Here is a 21866-nt window from a genome sequence, read left to right on the forward strand (position 1 = left end):
CGTTCCGTCCTTGATCTAGTCGACTGAGCATCATCCTATCCTTCTCTGCCGCATAACTTGGGTAGTCCTGGATAAAAGTCTTGCACACGATTGGCCGTGTGAGATCAGAAAGACTAACAGGGGACGATAGACAGCACGTAAAATGGCGGCGTGTGCACTTCACGCTCTCAGCAGTGGGGGGAGAGTTGTGACTGACCACCTGGGCCCCATGCGAGGTAGACCCATCCAGAAGTTGAAACTACACAATGAAACTCATGCAGGCTGTGGTTTGAATAACCGCAGAGTACTTTTATTTGGGGGGGGGGCAACCTGAACATTATGGAGTGTCCAGGCACATTACCTTGATCTTATCCTTGCTGGGAAGCTGCCACTCTCCCAAGAGCATGTGATGCGAGGTGCAGCGGCGTGTGTAGCAGCCACCGCAAAGTGTGCGGAAAGTGTGTCTCCCGGCACGCGCCTCCTCCCTGTGACATGCAGTCTGGAGCCTGATGGAAGTCACACCGCACTGATGCAGCTCGACATGCCCCTGCTGCTGCGCCAAAAGGCCCCTCTAACCCCCGCGTAGGCAGTGTGGGGCGAGGTGGCATGCCCGGGCCAGGAGAGGTACCCCCAGGATGCCATTTCCCCCCCACTGTTGGCGGAAGTCCGTGAGCACACGGGCAGGGCCGGAGTTGGAGGGGCATCTGGTTCAAACGCTGGCTTGCTCTGAGCTCGCTGACACGCCTCAGTGCTGCACTTTTACCGCTGCAGGCACCGGGGCGTCTGCTTCATACTCGAGGGGCGCAGGGCTTCCGTCTGGCAGGGCCCGAGCAGCAGAAAGCGAAAGGAGATGCTCTAACAAGTGAACAGCCGAGCGGACTTTCTCTGAGTAAAACTGCAAGGATGGCTACTCGCTGCTTCAGTGCTGTCCTCCCTGCATGTTCGGTGCCCCTGCGGGTCCTGTAAGCGCACCCGCGGCAAAGAGCAGGCGTTGAGTGTCTGTACGGAAACAGGTGGCTCGCAGCCTTGCTGACCTGGGCGTCGCTGGCGGTGTTGACAGAAACTGTAATGGTGACGTGCACTACAACTTCTAGTTGTGACGCTTCTCGATGGTGGCGGACTGTACACGGCAAGCTGCATACGTGAAGCAGCATTTTCGTTGCTATGACAACGAAAGCATCGCAAAATGGCGTCGGACTGTCCACAGTCCCAAGGAAACGCGCATGCTGTTTGCTTTAGACAAATGGCGAGAGCAGCCATCTTTGCCCATGCAAATGCGTTCATGAAAGCCCCTGGCAGAGTTTATTCCAAAAGGTACTTGCAATGGCGAGAGCAGCGCATGCGCTGCTTTCGCCAAGCGAGACCTAAAAATGGTGCATGAGATGTGGTAGTACCACATGAAACAAGGTGATTGCAATTTGTAAAAACGTGCATGAGATGTGGGAGTACCACATGAAACAAGGTAAATGCCATTTGTAAAAATGTGCATGAGATGTGGTAGTACCACATGAAACAAGGTAAATGCAATTTGTAAAAATCTGCATGAGATGTGATAGTACCACATGAGGCAGTAAAATTTCCCTCAGAGCAGGTTGAGGTGAAAGGTGTGCGGAAACGGCACACGGCACAATGTGCAACATGAAATTGTGAAAATCTACCTCAAAGCATGTTGGGAAGAAAGGTGTGGGCAGGCACCACATGTAAAAAATAAGATGTATGAAAAGTAGATGTTGAGAAGTGTACCACACAGTACAGTGTACAATTCATACATGAAGAAAATATAAGGTAAAGTGAACAATACCACACGGTACAGTAAAAGTGTGGTGGTGCATTCCACACAGTGTAACAGTAATGAAGAAGCTTCAGAGCTTGCTGTGGCTGGGTGTGCCACAAAGTAACAGTAAAATGCATTTTTGTTTTATAACCACACGTTATAACATGAAGAAAATAATTGATTTAAATCTGACTGTTTTAAATATATAACGTAAAGTACTTATTTTACAAAAAGAGTGTAAAAATATATTGCTAAGTACGTATTTTAAATATGACTGTAAAGATATCATGAAGTACTTATTTTAGAAACTGAGCGTAAAGGCATTATGAAGTAGTTATATTAAAAATTAACGTAAAGTAACATGAATAAGCACTAACAATATGTGACAAATAAAAGTCAGCATAGAATGTAAGAACACAAGGAAGTGCAAGTTGGCAAAGTGATTCATATGAAAAATGATTAACATTTTGACTTTTAAGGAAGTTTCCAAGAAAAACCTAAGATAAAACAATAAAGTGGTCACTGTAGTCATGGTAGTATGCAGCTGACAAATTAAAGCGAAATGGAACAGTACCTTGCGAAGTGACGGGTGACCTTTGCAGAAACGTTTATGCGAGATAAAACACAGGAGGAAGTGTATTTATGGTGTCTAAAACGAGTGGACTTTATTTTCCTTGTAGAGGTGCAGTGGTGGTGAATGACTGCTAGATGGCACTATTACGTAATCAATAAAACTGCAAAAGTAATACGGTCTTCGTGCCTTGACAAAAAAAAAATATATATATATATATATATATATATATATATATATATATATATATATATATATATATTCACTGAAAAAACCATAGGTTATAGACCATATATATAGTTAGAAATTAGCATTTACAAAACCTTGAAAATTCACTGAAAAAACCATAGGTTTTAGGCCATATATAGTTAGGGATTAGCATTTACAAAACCTTATTTTACTCGCACAAAACCATAGAAATTCGCATATATAGTTAGATGCAATAACTATATATCGCGCACCCGCAACCCACTGCTGATGATGTCACATATTACATCATTCATGACATGGTCAGTGACATCACTGATGACATCACTGATGACAACATCCAGTGACTGTATGTTTCTGTAAAATTAAAATATGTCTTACATATTGAAGAATGAGTGGATGTATAAGTGTCTGGATGAAGGATTTAGTAGGTGCGTGACTGACTGAGTGAGTGAATAAATGTGTCTTACTGAATGCATGGATTAGTGACTAAACTGTCTGAAAGTGTGCATCAATATGTCTGTTGTTGTGCAAACTGCTGCATGGTTTGATCAGTAGCTATATGAGTGGCTATATGGGTTATTGATTGGTTGCCCAAGTATTTGTATGGAAGACTGAGTGTGTGTGGCTGGCTGGGAGGTGTGTGACTCTGTGCACATCAATGTGTACTTGTATCAGTAATTGTATAAGAGAGTAAGTATGTGTTAGTATATGTTTGAATAAATAAGGTGTTCTGTGTTTAACTGTATAGATGAGGAAATCGAAGTGTGATTGATTATTTACAGGACTGACTAGGTGTGTGAGTAACTCTATGGATGAGTGGCAGTGTTTGAGTGTCTGCATAGGTGTATGAGTGCATATGATAGTGTTGTAATAATGAGTGACTATATGTATGAGTGATTGTATGGGTGAATAAGTGAATGTGTGTGTAGACGTAGGAATCAGTGAGTGCGTATGTAGTAACTGGTATTGGTGTGTCAATGGTTCAAAAAATGAAACTCTGTATTTAACACTGGGTGTAACAGAGGTTATTTTAGAGTGTGAGGAGGTGCATTGTATTATCACATCAATTATAATATCAGTGACGTGATTATTGATGTCAAATGAGATGTCATCAATGATGTGATCAGTGATATCAATTGAGATGTCATCAGTGATGTCATCAGTAATGTAATTTGAGATATCATCAGTGATGTCATCAGTGATGTCATTTGAGATGTCATCAGTGATGTCATCAGTGATGTCATCAGTGACGTCATCAGTGACGTCATCAGTGATGTCACTGACCATGTCATGAATGATGTAATATGTGACATCATCAGCAGTGGGTTGCGGGTGCGCGATATATAGTTATTGCATCTAACTATATATGCAAATTTCTATGGTTTTGTGCGAGTAAAATAAGGTTTTGTAAATGCTAATCCCTAACTATATATGGCCTAAAACCTATGGTTTTTTCAGTGAATTTTCAAGGTTTTGTAAATGCTAATTCCTAACTATATATATGGTCTATAACCTATGTTTTTTTCAGTGAATTTCAATGGTTTTTTAATAGCAAAATATCAAAAGCTGTCAAATGTGAAGTACGTGATAGGTAAAAACATTTTCGTGTTTATGCACGCTGATGTGCTTTGAACGCTCTTTTCTCTTAGTAGTACTCTCTCTTTGCAGATAGTGAAGGGTAGTTAACGCAGGCCTTTGCCCCCGTTGTAATCCGTCGTGCCTGCTTGTCTCTCCATTTGATTGATTGTTATCCAAGCATTTACTGTTTTAGAATTGATTCTCTTTGGTTCATTCTCTATTTACAAACAAGCACAGAGTCGCAATACTCTGTTTAGTCTTTGCAGATAGTGAAAAATCGTGTAAAAAAACAAAAGTAATCGAGCAAAATCAGTAGGCCACTAATGGGATCTCTTTTTGACCTCGCTAAAATAGAAACATTAGGAACAACCCTTCATGAGAAATACGAAACTAGTGAGATGAACTGAGCTCCACACCATGATGGCTGCAAGACAGCTCGGCTCCGCCACCCACCCCGCCCAAAATAACGATAAACTCTATGCAAATATTATAAATATATACAACACACCAGCAAAGTAACAGGGTAAAACATTTTATTAAATAACTATTTACATAACTATTTTATACTTTTTGTTGCCTGATCCGGCTAGCTCAATCGATCGAGCATGAAACTCATGCACTCTGATAGCAAGCGTTGCTGCTGATGCTATGCAGACAAAAACTGGTTTTTCAGTTTGTACATTCTTCAAGATTTTTCCATCCAAGGCTGGTTGAGAGTTTGTAGAACAATGGCTTCAGATTTTCAACATACGGTGTGGTGGCGCGGACTGGGAGTGGGCGCTTGGCTCCTGCCCCCTCCCCAAGTCGTGTTGCCCTGGTGTGGCCTAAGATCACCCCCGACATAGGCGGCCGGCTCCCGGGGTCCGGCGGAACTTTTTGCCTTTTGATGACTCTTCCATTCTGGACCTTGTCCCACAATCCGTTTGACCTGAAGACACGCTGTAGTGGGGCGCCCCTTTACCGTTTCAGTTGCCATTCCGCCCGCTTTTGCTACACTGTGCCTCTTCCGCCATTCAGCTGTTTACCGCCCGCTCTTGCGACTACAGCGTCTCGCTCACCATGTAGTTGAGTTGCTCCCGCTCTTGCGATGCAGCGATAGGCGGCTGCCATAGGACTCTAAAAAATGGCGGCCGGCTCTTCAGATTTGGGCGTGGTCCACTAAAATGGCCCTGGGACACCTTGGAACTCGGACGCTTGTCTGCTAGGGCTTGGGCCCCATTCTCGAAAGCGTCCCCTCAGCCTTGAAGATTCTACAAAAGTCTTGGGGGCCCCCGACTCCCGCAGGCTTCTGGTGGGGAGCGGCTGCCATGATTGCTCGTGGAATGGCCACGACTGAGCTACGAGATGGTGGTGCTCTCATGCTGATGCCAGCTTCAGTCTGAAACATCCAGAAACACTGTAGACTACCAATTCGATCAATTCCGGTAATGCCCCAACGTGACCCGGTAGAGAAGAACTTGCCCTCCCCTCTTTGACTGATGGTTCTTGTTGCCTGTCCCTTCTGTTGTCATTTAACAGAACTTTTTAGACTGCTGAAAGGGGTTGTGTTCCGACCGCTGGTTGGTGGAGACATTTTGACTATATTCTGGACCTACGTTGTCGCGTAATGCGTTATATGACACACCGCGTTAGCGCACCCGGAAGTGCTCCGGTGCGCGAAGCGCAGCTTCCCGGAAGCGATCCGGGGCGCGGCGCGCAGCGCGTAACGTAAGCATAACAGGTCATGTGACTTGTTATTAAAACTTTTCATTGCTTCATTTTACTTTTGTTATTCTAATGATGAAAGTCTTGGTCATATGACCTAAAAATTACGCTTTTTATTGCTTTCGAACATTATTTTTTCTTAAACATATATGTTATAATGTTCCAGGCTAATGTACTTTCCCGGAAAATTTACAACTGTCCTGCAAGTAAAATATATTCCTTTTTCTAGAAAAAGGGCGTTTCTTCGTCCCATGACGGAGCCGTTGAGCAAAAGAGGCTCGGCCTGCTGTCTTAGTCGCCGATACGCCTGAATATCAGATTCTTATCGATCACTTTATGTTGCAGGAGTAGAAAACACAACAGCCCTTGACCATTTATCTTTACTGCGTTCCTGCGTATTATACCTTTTATCCGTCATGTAATTGGACTGCTTTATTTCACTTGCCTTTTACTGATTCGAAAACAGTGACTAAAATCAAAAAACTTTACCAATGTAAATACTACTACCATGTTTTGTTTTAAAAACCTTTATTGTGAAAATGTCAGTATACAAATACGAGCCTATAACCACGTGGGCCGGCCACGGAGCAAACTGGAATCGTATATGATGAGGAGACATTTACACTGTAGAGGAACGTAACGAGCGGGCCATTAGGTTGCAAGAACTAAGGTGTCTAACAGTTGCGGAATCGGTGGACGTACATTTTGTAATTAAAATACGACAGGGCCACTTACAATAAAATTATCTAGATATACATTTGCGGGCAAGTACCATGGGTGACGTTAATTCGACCTTTCAATAGTACAGTAATCAATAACACATCAGAACTTAATATCAATAGGGTTGTCGAAATATTCAATCAATTCTCGTCCCCGCCCGCCATGTGCTTCAAAACTGCATACGTATCTCGTGATATCAAGGTTGGGCAACCAGTACACAACAAGGAGTTACGAGTCCCATTTATACCGGCGCCATTTTGGGCGAGGCCGGGCAGGTCCAGGATATAGTCAAAATGTCTCCACCAACCAGCGGTCGGACCAGAACCCCTTTCGGCAGTCAAAAAAGGTTCAGTTAAATGACAACAGAAGAGATAGGCAACAAGAACCATCAGTCAAAAGAGGGGAGAGCAAGATCTGAAGCCATTGTTCTACAAACTCTCAACCAGCCTTGGATGGAAAAATCCTGAAGAATGTACAAACTGAAAACCAGTTTTTGTCTGTATAGCATCAGCAGCAACGCTTGAGTCAGCTTTGTGTGAAGCCGCCATTTTGATTCAATCAATAGCGTCACCCTGCACACATTCAGGGACCTGGTCGTGTCTTCAGGTCAAACGGATTGTGGGACAAGATGCAGAAAGGAAAAGGAAAAAAGTTCCGCCGGACCCCGGGAGCCGGCCGCCTATGTCATGGGCGATCTTTGGCCACACCAGGGCAATAGTGAAACTGCAGCAGGTGCAAATAAGCTTCAGACAGTGTTACAAGCGTTGCTCAGAACTCTCAACTATGACACCACCTCGGTGCCATCCGGATCTTGGCGCCTTGTGCTGGTTCCGGCCTATTCACACATCGGTCCGCTACTGACACCACCTCACAGGCCAACGGGGCACCCCACGCCGACTTTTGGCGCAGCATTATAGGATGGCCACACCAGTGCGGCAACTTGCTGGACACCACCTCGGTGCCATCCAGATCTCGGCGCGTTGTGCTGCCTTCGGCCTACTGTAGCCGCAAGTGCGGACGCAACTCAGCTGGATAGCGAGTGAAACACCAAGTGGCGCCCCACTGCAGCCGAGGAGCCTCCATCTTGGGGGCGACGCACACCACATCGGTGCCATCCAGATCTCGGCGCGTTGTGCTGCCTTCGGCCTACTGTAGCCGCAAGTGCGGACGCAACTCAGCTGGATAGCGAGTGAAACACCAAGGGACGCCCCACTGCAGCCGAGGAGCCTCCATCTTGGGGGCGACGCACAGCATCACGTTGCTTTCCAATGCAGTCAGATCCTCAAACAGCCCCCACTGACTGACGCAACCTCACAGGCCAACGGGGCGCCCACGCCGACTTTCGGCGCAGCATTGTAGGATGATTTACAAAAAGGGGGTGGTGATGAACAGAGTGTCTGAGTTAAACAGACCACTCTTACCCAGTCCAAAGATCAGGGCTTGATCCATCACCGTTATTTATCTCACTGCCCCATCCCAGCTCAGAACCTGGCTATATGCAAATCAGTCTGTCCCTGGCCCAGTGCATCATGGGAACAGGGCAGACTAAACTACCAAGCCAATTCTTCACCAGAAAGGAGACAAGCTACCGGGGACCGGTTTCTGGCATTTCAGCCTTCTTCGGCCCGGCTTGCTTGAATCCTGATGGAGCAGTGAGAAAGGGACTCATGTCTGAGTATACCCTGCCACACCTATAGTGGCCAAAAACGATTTACAAAAAGGGGGTGGTGATGAACAGAGTGTCTGAGTTAAACAGACCACTCTTACCCAGTCCAAAGATCAGGGCTTGATCCATCACCGTTATTTATCTCACTGCCCCATCCCAGCTCAGAACCTGGCTATATGCAAATCAGTCTGTCCCTGGCCCAGTGCATCATGGGAACAGGGCAGACTAAACTACCAAGCCAATTCTTCACCAGAAAGGAGACAAGCTACCGGGGACCGGTTTCTGGCATTTCAGCCTTCTTCGGCCCGGCTTGCTTGAATCCTGATGGAGCAGTGAGAAAGGGACTCATGTCTGAGTATACCCTGCCACACCTATAGTGGCCAAAAACGATTTACAAAAAGGGGGTGGTGATGAACAGAGTGTCTGAGTTAAACAGACCACTCTTACCCAGTCCAAAGATCAGGGCTTGATCCATCACCGTTATTTATCTCACTGCCCCATCCCAGCTCAGAACCTGGCTATATGCAAATCAGTCTGTCCCTGGCCCAGTGCATCATGGGAACAGGGCAGACTAAACTACCAAGCCAATTCTTCACCAGAAAGGAGACAAGCTACCGGGGACCGGTTTCTGGCATTTCAGCCTTCTTCGGCCCGGCTTGCTTGAATCCTGATGGAGCAGTGAGAAAGGGACTCATGTCTGAGTATACCCTGCCACACCTATAGTGGCCAAAAACGATTTACAAAAAGGGGGTGGTGATGAACAGAGTGTCTGAGTTAAACAGACCACTCTTACCCAGTCCAAAGATCAGGGCTTGATCCATCACCGTTATTTATCTCACTGCCCCATCCCAGCTCAGAACCTGGCTATATGCAAATCAGTCTGTCCCTGGCCCAGTGCATCATGGGAACAGGGCAGACTAAACTACCAAGCCAATTCTTCACCAGAAAGGAGACAAGCTACCGGGGACCGGTTTCTGGCATTTCAGCCTTCTTCGGCCCGGCTTGCTTGAATCCTGATGGAGCAGTGAGAAAGGGACTCATGTCTGAGTATACCCTGCCACACCTATAGTGGCCAAAAACGATTTACAAAAAGGGGGTGGTGATGAACAGAGTGTCTGAGTTAAACAGACCACTCTTACCCAGTCCAAAGATCAGGGCTTGATCCATCACCGTTATTTATCTCACTGCCCCATCCCAGCTCAGAACCTGGCTATATGCAAATCAGTCTGTCCCTGGCCCAGTGCATCATGGGAACAGGGCAGACTAAACTACCAAGCCAATTCTTCACCAGAAAGGAGACAAGCTACCGGGGACCGGTTTCTGGCATTTCAGCCTTCTTCGGCCCGGCTTGCTTGAATCCTGATGGAGCAGTGAGAAAGGGACTCATGTCTGAGTATACCCTGCCACACCTATAGTGGCCAAAAACGATTTACAAAAAGGGGGTGGTGATGAACAGAGTGTCTGAGTTAAACAGACCACTCTTACCCAGTCCAAAGATCAGGGCTTGATCCATCACCGTTATTTATCTCACTGCCCCATCCCAGCTCAGAACCTGGCTATATGCAAATCAGTCTGTCCCTGGCCCAGTGCATCATGGGAACAGGGCAGACTAAACTACCAAGCCAATTCTTCACCAGAAAGGAGACAAGCTACCGGGGACCGGTTTCTGGCATTTCAGCCTTCTTCGGCCCGGCTTGCTTGAATCCTGATGGAGCAGTGAGAAAGGGACTCATGTCTGAGTATACCCTGCCACACCTATAGTGGCCAAAAACGATTTACAAAAAGGGGGTGGTGATGAACAGAGTGTCTGAGTTAAACAGACCACTCTTACCCAGTCCAAAGATCAGGGCTTGATCCATCACCGTTATTTATCTCACTGCCCCATCCCAGCTCAGAACCTGGCTATATGCAAATCAGTCTGTCCCTGGCCCAGTGCATCATGGGAACAGGGCAGACTAAACTACCAAGCCAATTCTTCACCAGAAAGGAGACAAGCTACCGGGGACCGGTTTCTGGCATTTCAGCCTTCTTCGGCCCGGCTTGCTTGAATCCTGATGGAGCAGTGAGAAAGGGACTCATGTCTGAGTATACCCTGCCACACCTATAGTGGCCAAAAACGATTTACAAAAAGGGGGTGGTGATGAACAGAGTGTCTGAGTTAAACAGACCACTCTTACCCAGTCCAAAGATCAGGGCTTGATCCATCACCGTTATTTATCTCACTGCCCCATCCCAGCTCAGAACCTGGCTATATGCAAATCAGTCTGTCCCTGGCCCAGTGCATCATGGGAACAGGGCAGACTAAACTACCAAGCCAATTCTTCACCAGAAAGGAGACAAGCTACCGGGGACCGGTTTCTGGCATTTCAGCCTTCTTCGGCCCGGCTTGCTTGAATCCTGATGGAGCAGTGAGAAAGGGACTCATGTCTGAGTATACCCTGCCACACCTATAGTGGCCAAAAACGATTTAAAAAAGGGGGTGGTGATGAACAGAGTGTCTGAGTTAAACAGACCACTCTTACCCAGTCCAAAGATCAGGGCTTGATCCATCACCGTTATTTATCTCACTGCCCCATCCCAGCTCAGAACCTGGCTATATGCAAATCAGTCTGTCCCTGGCCCAGTGCATCATGGGAACAGGGCAGACTAAACTACCAAGCCAATTCTTCACCAGAAAGGAGACAAGCTACCGGGGAGAGCTTTCTGCTTAATTCAGAGATTCTGTCCCTCACCACCCCTTGTTGTAAAAAAATGTTTGTCCACCCTAAGCGTGGAAGGGTATTCTCAGATGTGAGACCCTTGCTCATTGCACCATCAGGATTCAAGCAAACCGGGCCGAAGACGGCTGTAATGCCAGAAACCGGTCCCCGGGAGCTTGTTTCCTTCCCAGTGTAAGAATTGGCTTTTGTAGTTTGGTTTGCCATGTTCCCATCATGCACTGGGACAGGAACAGACTAATTTGCATACAGCCAGGTTCTGAAACTGGGATGGTGCAGTGAGCTAAAAAACGGTGTTGGATCTAGCCCTGATCTCTTGACTGGGTGAGAGCTTTCTGCTTAATTCAGAGACTCTGTCCCTCACCACCCCTTGTTGTAAAAAAATGTTTGTCCACCCTAAGCGTGGAAGGGTATTCTCAGATGTGAGACCCTTGCTCATTGCACCATCAGGATTCAAGCAAACCGGGCCGAAGACGGCTGTAATGCCAGAAACCGGTCCCCGGGAGCTTGTTTCCTTCCCAGTGTAAGAATTGGCTTTTGTAGTTTGGTTTGCCATGTTCCCATCATGCACTGGGACAGGAACAGACTAATTTGCATACAGCCAGGTTCTGAAACTGGGATGGTGCAGTGAGCTAAAAAACGGTGTTGGATCTAGCCCTGATCTCTTGACTGGGTGAGAGCTTTCTGCTTAATTCAGAGACTCTGTCCCTCACCACCCCTTGTTGTAAAAAAAAGCATTGTAGGATGGCCACACCAGTGCGGCAACTTGCTGGACACCACCTCGGTGCCATCCGGATCTTGGCGCGTTGTGCTGCCTTCGGCCTATTCGCACATCGGTCCGCTACTGACGCCGCCTCACGTGCCAACGGATTTTCTACGCTTTTTATAGCCCTATGCCGCATAACAGGTCATGTGACTTGTTTATAAAACTTTTCATTGGTTCATTTTACTTTTGGTTTCCTAATGATGGAAGGCTTGATCATATGACCTAAAGATAACACTTTTCATTGGATTAAAACATTTTTTTTTCCCAAACGATGAAAGCCCCACCTTGTTTCTGGATGTTTCAGACTGAAGCTGGCGTCAGCATGAGAGCACCACCATCTCGTGGCTCCGTCGTGGTCATTCCGCGAGCAATCATGGCAGCCACTCCCCACCGGAAGCCTGCAGGAGTCGGGGGCCCCCAAGACTTTTGTAGAATCTTCAAGGCTCAGGGGACGCTTTTGAGAATGGGGTCCAAGACCTAGCAGACAAGCGTCCGAGTTCCAAGGTGTCCCAGGGCCATTTTAGTGGACCAGGCCCAAATCCGAAGAGCCGTCCGCCATTTTAAGAGTCCTGTGGCAGCCGCCTATCGCTGCACCGCAAGAGTGGGCGCAACTCAACTACATGGTGAGCGAGACGCTGTAGCCGCAAGAGCGGGCGATAAACAGCTGAATGGCGGATGAGGCACAGTGTAGCAAAAGCGGGCGGAATGGCAACTGAAATAGTAAAGGGGCGCCCCACTACAGCAGACGAGCCTCCACCTGGGGAGGCCCGTTCACGCCGCCTCCAACCCCCCCTCCACCCCCCCCCGGGGCGCCCCACGCCGTTTTTCGGAGCAGCATTGTAGGATACCAAAACCAGTCCGGCAACTTACTGGACATCACCTGGGTGCCATCCACATCTCAGCGCGTTCTGCTGCCTTGGGACTATTCACACACAGACCGCTACTGACGAGGCCTCCCCCCGCACCCCCCGGGACGCCCCACGCCATTTTTCGGAGCTGCATTGTAGGATACCAAAAACCAGTGCGGCACCCAGGTAACATCACCTGGGTGCCGTCCAGAACTCAGCACGTTGTGCTGCCTTGGGACTATTCGCACAAAACACAGCTACTGACCATTGTTGCTTCTTTTTTCAAAAAAATGTTTAAATGTATTTACTGTTTTTGTTGCATTGGATATATTTATAAGTTATTAAAGTGTTATAATCCTACTACTTTGTTGGAGTGCTATATATTTTTAATGTGACACATAATTGTAAAAACTTTGATGTACAAAGAGGCATCCCTGGAATCTTCCGCTTCAGGCTCGGACCCACACACCCTCACAGTGAGAATCCCCTCCCCAAGCACAATACAGGATGGTTATCAGATAGGAGGAACGCGTGTGGTGTGACGGATCTCATCGGGTGGGGGCCTTGATCTACTGTAACTCCTTTGAAGAGGGGTGATTCTCTACAGCTGGGGCCATAAACTACATCTGCAGGGCTAGGTGATAGCCTGGGACCGGCCTGGACAATCGGACACAGAGGAAGAGGAGTGTCAGAGGGTGCGGTAGTGAATAGGGTGAAAGGGAGGTGTCGGGCGGGCACAGGGTGTGATTCTCAGAGAAGAACAGCACAGATGGGAGGAGGTTTCTGGCCCATGCATGAGAGAGAGAGCGGGGGTGACCAGTGTGTGGGGGAGATGCTTGCGAGGGTGGGGAGCCATGCTAAGGATCGGCGGCGTGCAGAGAGTGGGTCTGGTCAAGGCATCTAAAATGGCTGCCGTGCACGACAAAAGTGTGGCATTGGAAAAAAAGCAAGATGGCGCACACAATGTTTATCAATACGGATTCATTTATAACAATTATTTTTAACAATATATTTACTCGCAGTGCCAAAATGGCAATCAACACTTCCTAATTTCCTTCGAATCGAACGTTAACAGAAGTCAAGCGGCAAAAAAAGAAAAAAATACGCTCATGCGCAACCGCTGGAAGACAAGTATCAACATATATGAGCCTCCTCAACCACCCTCAGAAAACATAGGGGGTCAGGATACGTCTCCCATACCCCCCTATACCCAATACTCACATTGCTTTTCCTCCATCTAGTAATTTAATTAAATCGAAACACAAAATGGCGAATTCACGTTTCGCTACCAGTAAGCGACCCGGTTCTCGAACCGAGAAGCGCTTCTACCGCGAAAAATCAATTTTTTTTTATTTGCCCCACGGGACCCTTTAATAACCCCAACATCATTCCTAGGGGGTCAAGAGGGGTCTACCTTGCCCCCTTTCATTAAATTCCCCCTTCGTTTTTCTCCTCCTCTTGTCTCTCAATCCTACCGAGAGACAAGATGGCGGCCGCACCGGACTGTTTAGAATGTTGACAGACACCGGAGAGCCAATCAGCTTCGCTACGCAAAGCTCAGTTACGCGAAAAGTACGCGATCTGGAGCGCTATCTGGGACGCTGTCACAGATATATCTGTTTTTTTAAACGTTAATTTCTCAAAATCCACTGGAGCACATATATTGAGACCCAGCAAAGGCACATCGGGCTAACAGTCCCTATAATTTTGCCAAGTTTCGTGTAAATCCATTCAGCCGTTCGAGCTAAAAGTGAGGCCAAAGGCCCTATGGAAAAATGAATGGGAAAAGCGCGTTTTGAGACCCCCCTTTTTTCTCGGCCCCCCCTTGACGAAACCCCCCCAAATTTTCAGGGGCTGCTCAGAAACAAAATGTGCCATTTTCCTGAAAATTTGAGCCGATTCCGTCCACAAACGCCAAAGTTATTAGACATAGAATTTTCAAAAGTTCCATAGAGAAAAAATCCTAACTATATATACCTACTGGCTATCGCCAGTCGGGCTCACCACAGTATCCGGATGAAATGGACGCGGTGTCATGGACATTGTTCCCTGCATTGGGTTAGCTGCACGCGCGGCAGGCCCCCGTGAAAGAGACATCTGGGCAATGTGGTTGTGCGGTGGGGACATAAGGAGGCTCTTTCTTTGCCATGATGGGAAACACTGGACAGTGAGAGCGCACCATCCTGTTCAATGGCATCTCCTGGTATCATCCACGCCACGGGACCCCGAGGTAAAGCTTTGCATTCTGGGCCCTGTAGTTTGAGTACCGACAGTACAAACTACCTGTGGTGGAGCCCTTCAAGGGGGAGGAGCAACGGCAGCCTATCAAACTGCGGCAGGACATCTATAGGTGCAGACTCACTTCCTTCTTCCCATTACTTCCACGGCGCTGACGAAGGCTCAAGACGCCGAAATGCATTCGCCTTGGTGGAATATTGGTGGAACATTGTTTGAATAAAGGCTTCCTACCTGTCCCCGTGCTGGTCTCCGCCTTTTCACTTTGGGAAGGATCTTTTTGCATTCAATTACACGCCTGCCAGTGGCGTGTTGGGAGACCCCCGCACAGCAAGAGGCCCGACAAGCTGCTGGCAACGCTTCGGCTCTTTGGACTTGGTCATGGATTGACACGGTCGGGCTCACCACAGTATCCGGATGAAATGGACGCGGTGTCATGGACATTGTTCCCTGCATTGGGTTAGCTGCACGCGCGGCAGGCCCCCGTGAAAGAGACATCTGGGCAATGTGGTTGTGCGGTGGGGACATAAGGAGGCTCTTTCTTTGCCATGATGGGAAACACTGGACAGTGAGAGCGCACCATCCTGTTCAATGGCATCTCCTGGTATCATCCACGCCACGGGACCCCGAGGTAAAGCTTTGCATTCTGGGCCCTGTAGTTTGAGTACCGACAGTACAAACTACCTGTGGTGGAGCCCTTCAAGGGGGAGGAGCAACGGCAGCCTATCAAACTGCGGCAGGACATCTATAGGTGCAGACTCACTTCCTTCTTCCCATTACTTCCACGGCGCTGACGAAGGCTCAAGACGCCGAAATGCATTCGCCTTGGTGGAATATTGGTGGAACATTGTTTGAATAAAGGCTTCCTACCTGTCCCCGTGCTGGTCTCCGCCTTTTCACTTTGGGAAGGATCTTTTTGCATTCAATTACACGCCTGCCAGTGGCGTGTTGGGAGACCCCCGCACAGCAAGAGGCCCGACAAGCTGCTGGCAACGCTTCGGCTCTTTGGACTTGGTCATGGATTGACACGGTCGGGCTCACCACAGTATCCGGATGAAATGGACGCGGTGTCATGGACATTGTTCCCTGCATTGGGTTAGCTGCACGCGCGGCAGGCCCCCGTGAAAGAGACATCTGGGCAATGTGGTTGTGCGGTGGGGACATAAGGAGGCTCTTTCTTTGCCATGATGGGAAACACTGGACAGTGAGAGCGCACCATCCTGTTCAATGGCATCTCCTGGTATCATCCACGCCACGGGACCCCGAGGTAAAGCTTTGCATTCTGGGCCCTGTAGTTTGAGTACCGACAGTACAAACTACCTGTGGTGGAGCCCTTCAAGGGGGAGGAGCAACGGCAGCCTATCAAACTGCGGCAGGACATCTATAGGTGCAGACTCACTTCCTTCTTCCCATTACTTCCACGGCGCTGACGAAGGCTCAAGACGCCGAAATGCATTCGCCTTGGTGGAATATTGGTGGAACATTGTTTGAATAAAGGCTTCCTACCTGTCCCCGTGCTGGTCTCCGCCTTTTCACTTTGGGAAGGATCTTTTTGCATTCAATTACACGCCTGCCAGTGGCGTGTTGGGAGACCCCCGCACAGCAAGAGGCCCGACAAGCTGCTGGCAACGCTTCGGCTCTTTGGACTTGGTCATGGATTGACACGGTCGGGCTCACCACAGTATCCGGATGAAATGGACGCGGTGTCATGGACATTGTTCCCTGCATTGGGTTAGCTGCACGCGCGGCAGGCCCCTGTGAAAGAGACATCTGGGCAATGTGGTTGTGCGGTGGGGACATAAGGAGGCTCTTTCTTTGCCATGATGGGAAACACTGGACAGTGAGAGCGCACCATCCTGTTCAATGGCATCTCCTGGTATCATCCACGCCACGGGACCCCGAGGTAAAGCTTTGCATTCTGGGCCCTGTAGTTTGAGTACCGACAGTACAAACTACCTGTGGTGGAGCCCTTCAAGGGGAAGGAGCAACGGCAGCCTATCAAACTGCGGCAGGACATCTATAGGTGCAGACTCACTTCCTTCTTCCCATTACTTCCACGGCGCTGACGAAGGCTCAAGACGCCGAAATGCATTCGCCTTGGTGGAATATTGGTGGAACATTGTTTGAATAAAGGCTTCCTACCTGTCCCCGTGCTGGTCTCCGCCTTTTCACTTTGGGAAGGATCTTTTTGCATATATATATATATTACCTACTGGCGGTCGCCAGTAGGTATTACCTACTGGCGATAGCCAGTAGGTATATATAGTTAGGATTTTTTTCCTATGGGACTTTTGAAAATTCTATGTCTAATAACTTTGGCGTTTGTGGACGGAATTGGCTGAAATTTTCAGGAAAATGGCACATTTTGTTTCTGAGCAGCTCCTGAAAATTTGGTGGGGTTTCGTCAAGGGGGGGCTGAGAAAAAAGGGGGGTCCCAAAACGCGTTTTTTGCATTGAGTTTTCCATAGGGCGGTTGGACTCACTTTTAGCTCGAACGGCTGAATGGATTTGCACGAAACTTGGCAAAATTGTAGGGACTGTTAGCCCGATGTGCCTTTGCTAGGTCTCAATATATGTGCTCCAGTAGTTTTTGAGAAATTAACGTTCAAACCAAGATATATATCTGTAACAGCGCTCTGGGCAGCGATCCGGTCCGCTTACTTTTCGCTTATCGGAACTTTGCGCGCAGAAAGCTGATTGGCTCTCCGGTGTCTGTCAACATTCTAAACAGTCCGGAGCGGACGCCATCTTGTCTCTCGGTAGGATCGAGAGAGAAGAAGAGGTGGAAAACGAAAGGGGAATTTAATGAAAGGGGGCAAGGTATCCCCCTCTTGACCCCCTAGGAATGTTGTTGGGGTTATTAAAGGGTCCCGTGGGGAAAATAAAAAAAAAATGATTTTTCACGGTAGAAGCGCGGCCGCGAACTGGTAGCGAAACGGGAATTCGCCATTTTGTGCTTCGTAAATTAAATTACTAGTTATAAGTGGGTACGGGAGACGTATCCTAATCCCCTATGTTTCCTGAGGGTGGGTGAGGAGGCTGATATATGTTGATACATCTCTTCCAGCGGCTGTGCGTGAGCTTTATTTTTTTTTTTTGCTGCGTGACAGTCCGGAGCGGCCGCCATCTTGTCTCTCGGTAGGATCGAGAGAGAAGAAAAGGTGAAAAACTAAGGGGGAATTTAATGAAAGGGGGCAAGGTATCCCCCTCTTGACCCCCTAGGAATGTTGTTGGGGTTATTAAAGGGTCCCGTGGGGAAAATAAAAAAAAAATGATTTTTCACGGTAGAAGCGCTTCACGGGCCGCGAACTGGGCCGCAAACTGGTAGCGAAACGGGAATTCGCCATTTTGTGCTTCGTTAATTAAAGTACTAGGTATAAGGGGGTGCGGGAGACATATCCTAATCCCCTATGTTTCCTGAGGGTGGCTGAGGAGGCTGATATATGTTGATATATCTCTTCCAGCGGCTGCGCCATCTTGCCTTTTTTCGAATGCCACAATTTTGTCGTGCACGGCAGCCATTTTAGATGCCAGGCTGGTCCCAGGTTATCACCTACCCCTGCGGATGTAGTTTATGGCCCCAGCTGTAGAGAATTCAGACATGCCAATTCTCCTGATTCAGGCGTGTGAGTACTGATTTCAGTGCTAGTCTCCCGCCTCCCGATTTCTGCAAGCAAAAACCCGGGGGCATATTACTAACAACTAGCGATAATTTTTGTCTATAACTTGTTTAGAGACAAAAATTATCGCCGCACATCGGCGATTTTTATCGCAGATAAACCTTGCTATTATCGCAGAAAAGTCAGCGATATTCATGTATTATCGACCTAATGCTCTTAGCCATGTTATCCACCTCCCATTGGATAACATGGCTAAGACCTGCTCAGGGCAGGTGTTAGCTTTTGGAGATATTCGCGCTTAGTGCGAATATCTCCAAAAGTTGGTAATAGAAGGTAGCGATGTTAGGGACTGTTTCCAGTCGCTAACATCTTGGCACGCCACTTTGCATGTCATTAGTGATAAGTATCACTGACATGCAAAGCCGGGCCCAAGATGGTCGCTATCTCCTTTTAGGTGTCACTAACTGGTGTTAGCGACAGCTTGATAATAGGGAAATAATTTTATCTCCGCTTTCATGGTTTTTAAAGCCAAAAAAGCGGAGATAAACCCCCTTGCTAATATGCCCCACGATTCCTTGGGGGTTTCAGCTGATAGGGCTTGGTATTGTGTTACATGGTAATTTTTCCAAGAAACGTCAGAGGGTCGATGTAGGGGTTCTAGAAGAGGTGATAAACCATTTAAGCCTCATGAACAAGCGCATGGTCTTTTAAAGATTTCTGAAGTACTCGGGGCGGCGGTGTGTGTGTGCCCTCTTTCAGGAGCGGGCGGGGGGGCACTGCCAGCAACTTGCCAGGTCAGGTAGTGTTCAACACGTGCATCACCCTTTCTCTGCCTGCTATTGCGCTCCATGCTTCGGAAAGGTAAGAAAAAGAACGTGCATTTGAGTTTGAAATGTCCGATCCTGCAGCAGCACACTTCCAAAGCCCACACATGACAATAACCCGATTCAAGGCCCCATTCACCCGTTTTTCAAAAAATAGATAACACTCCAACAAATTAAGGTTATAAAACTTTATTAACTTTTAACGATAATGAACAGAACAAAAACTAAAAACATTTAAACATTTATTAACACAAAAAGCAACAATGGTTAGAAGCTGTCTTTTGTGCGAATAGTCCCAAGGCAGCACAACGTGCAGAGTTCTGGACGGCACCCAGGTGATGTCGCCTGGGTGCCGCACTGGTTTAGGGATCCTACAATGCTGCTCCGAAAATTGGCGTGGGGCGTCCCGGGTGGGGCGGGGGGAGGCCTCGTCAGTAGCGGTCTGCTGTGCGAATAGTCCCAAGGCAGCACAACGTGCAGAGTTCTGGACGGCACCCAGGTGATGTCGCCTGGGTGCCGCACTGGTTTAGGGATCCTACAATGCAGCACAGAAAAACAGCGTGGGGCGTCCCGGGTGGTGCGGGGGGAGGCCTCGTCAGTAGCGGTCTGTGTCCAGTGTCACATGGCTGACACAACATGTACGACAGGCACCCAGGTGATGTCCAGTAAACTGCCGCACTGGTTTTGGTATCCTACAATGCTGCTCCGAAAATTGGCGTGCGGCGGCCCGGGGGGGGGGGGGGGGAGGCGGCGTGAACGGGCCTCCCCAGGTGGCGGCCATCCAGCTGAGTTGCGCCCGCTCTTGCGGCTACAGCGTCTCGCTCACCATGTTGTTGAGTTGCTCCCACTCTTGCAGTGCAGCGATAGGCGGCTGCCACATGGCTGTCAAAATGGCGGACGGCTCTTCGGTTTTGGGCCTGGTCCACTGAAATGGCCCTGGGACACCTTGGAAGTCGGACGCTTGCCTGCTAGGGCTTGGGCTCCATTCTCGAAAAGCGTCCCCTCAGCCGTGAAGATTGTATAAAAGTCTTGGGGGCCCCCGACTCCCGCAGGCTTCCGGTGGGGAGCGGCTGCCATGATTGCTCGCGGAATGACCACGACGGAGCCACGAGATGGTGGTGCTCTCATGCTGACGCCAGCTTCAGTCTGAATGATCCAGAAACAAGGTGGGGCTTTCATCGTTTGGGAAAAAAAAATGTTCTAAACCAATGAAAAGTGTTATTTTTAGGTCATATGACCAAGCCTTCCATCTTTAGGAAACCAAAAGTAAAATGAACCAATGAAAAGTTTTATAAACAAGTCACATGACCTGTTATGCGACATAGGGCTACAAAAAGCGTAGAAAATCCGTTGGCACGTGAGGCGGCGTCAGTAGCGGACCGATGTGCGAATAGGCCGAAGGCAGCACAACGCGCCGAGATCCGGATGGCACCGAGGTGGTGTCCAGCAAATTGCCGCACTGGTGTGGCCATCCTACAATGCTGCGCCGAAAGACGGCGTGTCCAGCAGAATTGCGGTCACTGTTGCGGTACAGTGACTCGAACGCGCCGAGATCCGGATGGCGCCGAGGTGGTGTCCAGCAAATTGCCGTACTGGTGTGGCCATCCTACAATGCTGCGCCGAAAGACGGCGTGTTCAGCTGAGTTCCGGTTACTCTTCCGGCACAGTGACTCGAACGCGCTGAGATCCGGATGGCACCGAGGTGGTGTCCAGCAAGTGGCTGCACTGGTGTGGCCATCCTACAATGCTGCGCCGAAAGATGGCGTGGGGTGCCCCGTTGGCTTATGAGGTGATGTCAGTAGTGGACTGATGTGTGAATAGGTCGGAACCAGCACAAGGCGCCAAGATCCGAATGGCAAGTCCTGGATGTTGAGTGCCTCAGTTGAGATTTCTGAGCAGTGCTTGTAGAACTGTCTGAAGCTTATTTGCACCTGCTGCAGCTTCACTAGGTCCGGCGGAACTTGTTGCCTTTTCCTTTGTGCTTCTTTTCCTACAATGCGTTTCTTCTGAAGACACGACCAGGTCCCTGAATGTGTGCAGGGGGACGCTATTGAATGAATGAACGCGCCGAGATCTGGATGGCACCGAGGTGGTGTCCAGCAAATTGCCGCACTGGTGTGGCCATCCTACAATGCTGCGCCGAAAGTCGGCGTGGGGTGCCCCGTTGGTTTATGAGGTGATGTCAGTAGCGGACCGATGTGTGAATAGGTCGGAACCAGCACAAGGCGCCCTGCACTGTTGAGCCTTTTTCAATGTCTGTTTTTTGTTCTTTCCCCTCCATCAAAAACAAAACAAAAATACAAGGCGCCAAGATCCGAATGGCAAGTCCTGGATGTTGAGTGCCTCAGTTGAGAGTTCTGAGCAGTGCTTGTAAGACTGTCTGAAGCTTATTTGCACCTGCTGCAGCTTCACTAGGTCCGGCGGAACTTTTTTCCTTTTCCTTTCTGCATCTTTTCCTACAATGCGTTTCATCTGAAGACACGACCAGGTCCCTGAATGTGTGCAGGGGGACGCTATTGATTGAATGAAAATGGCGGCTTGACACAAAGCTGACTCAAGCGTTACTGTTGGTGCTATACAGACAAAAATTGGTTTTCTGTTTGTACATTCTTCAGGTTTTTTTTTCCATCCAAGTCTGATTGAGAGTTTGTAGA

This window comes from Lissotriton vulgaris, chromosome 2_1 (genome assembly GCF_964263255.1).
Source record: "Lissotriton vulgaris chromosome 2_1, aLisVul1.2, whole genome shotgun sequence".
NCBI lineage: Eukaryota > Metazoa > Chordata > Amphibia > Caudata > Salamandridae > Lissotriton > Lissotriton vulgaris.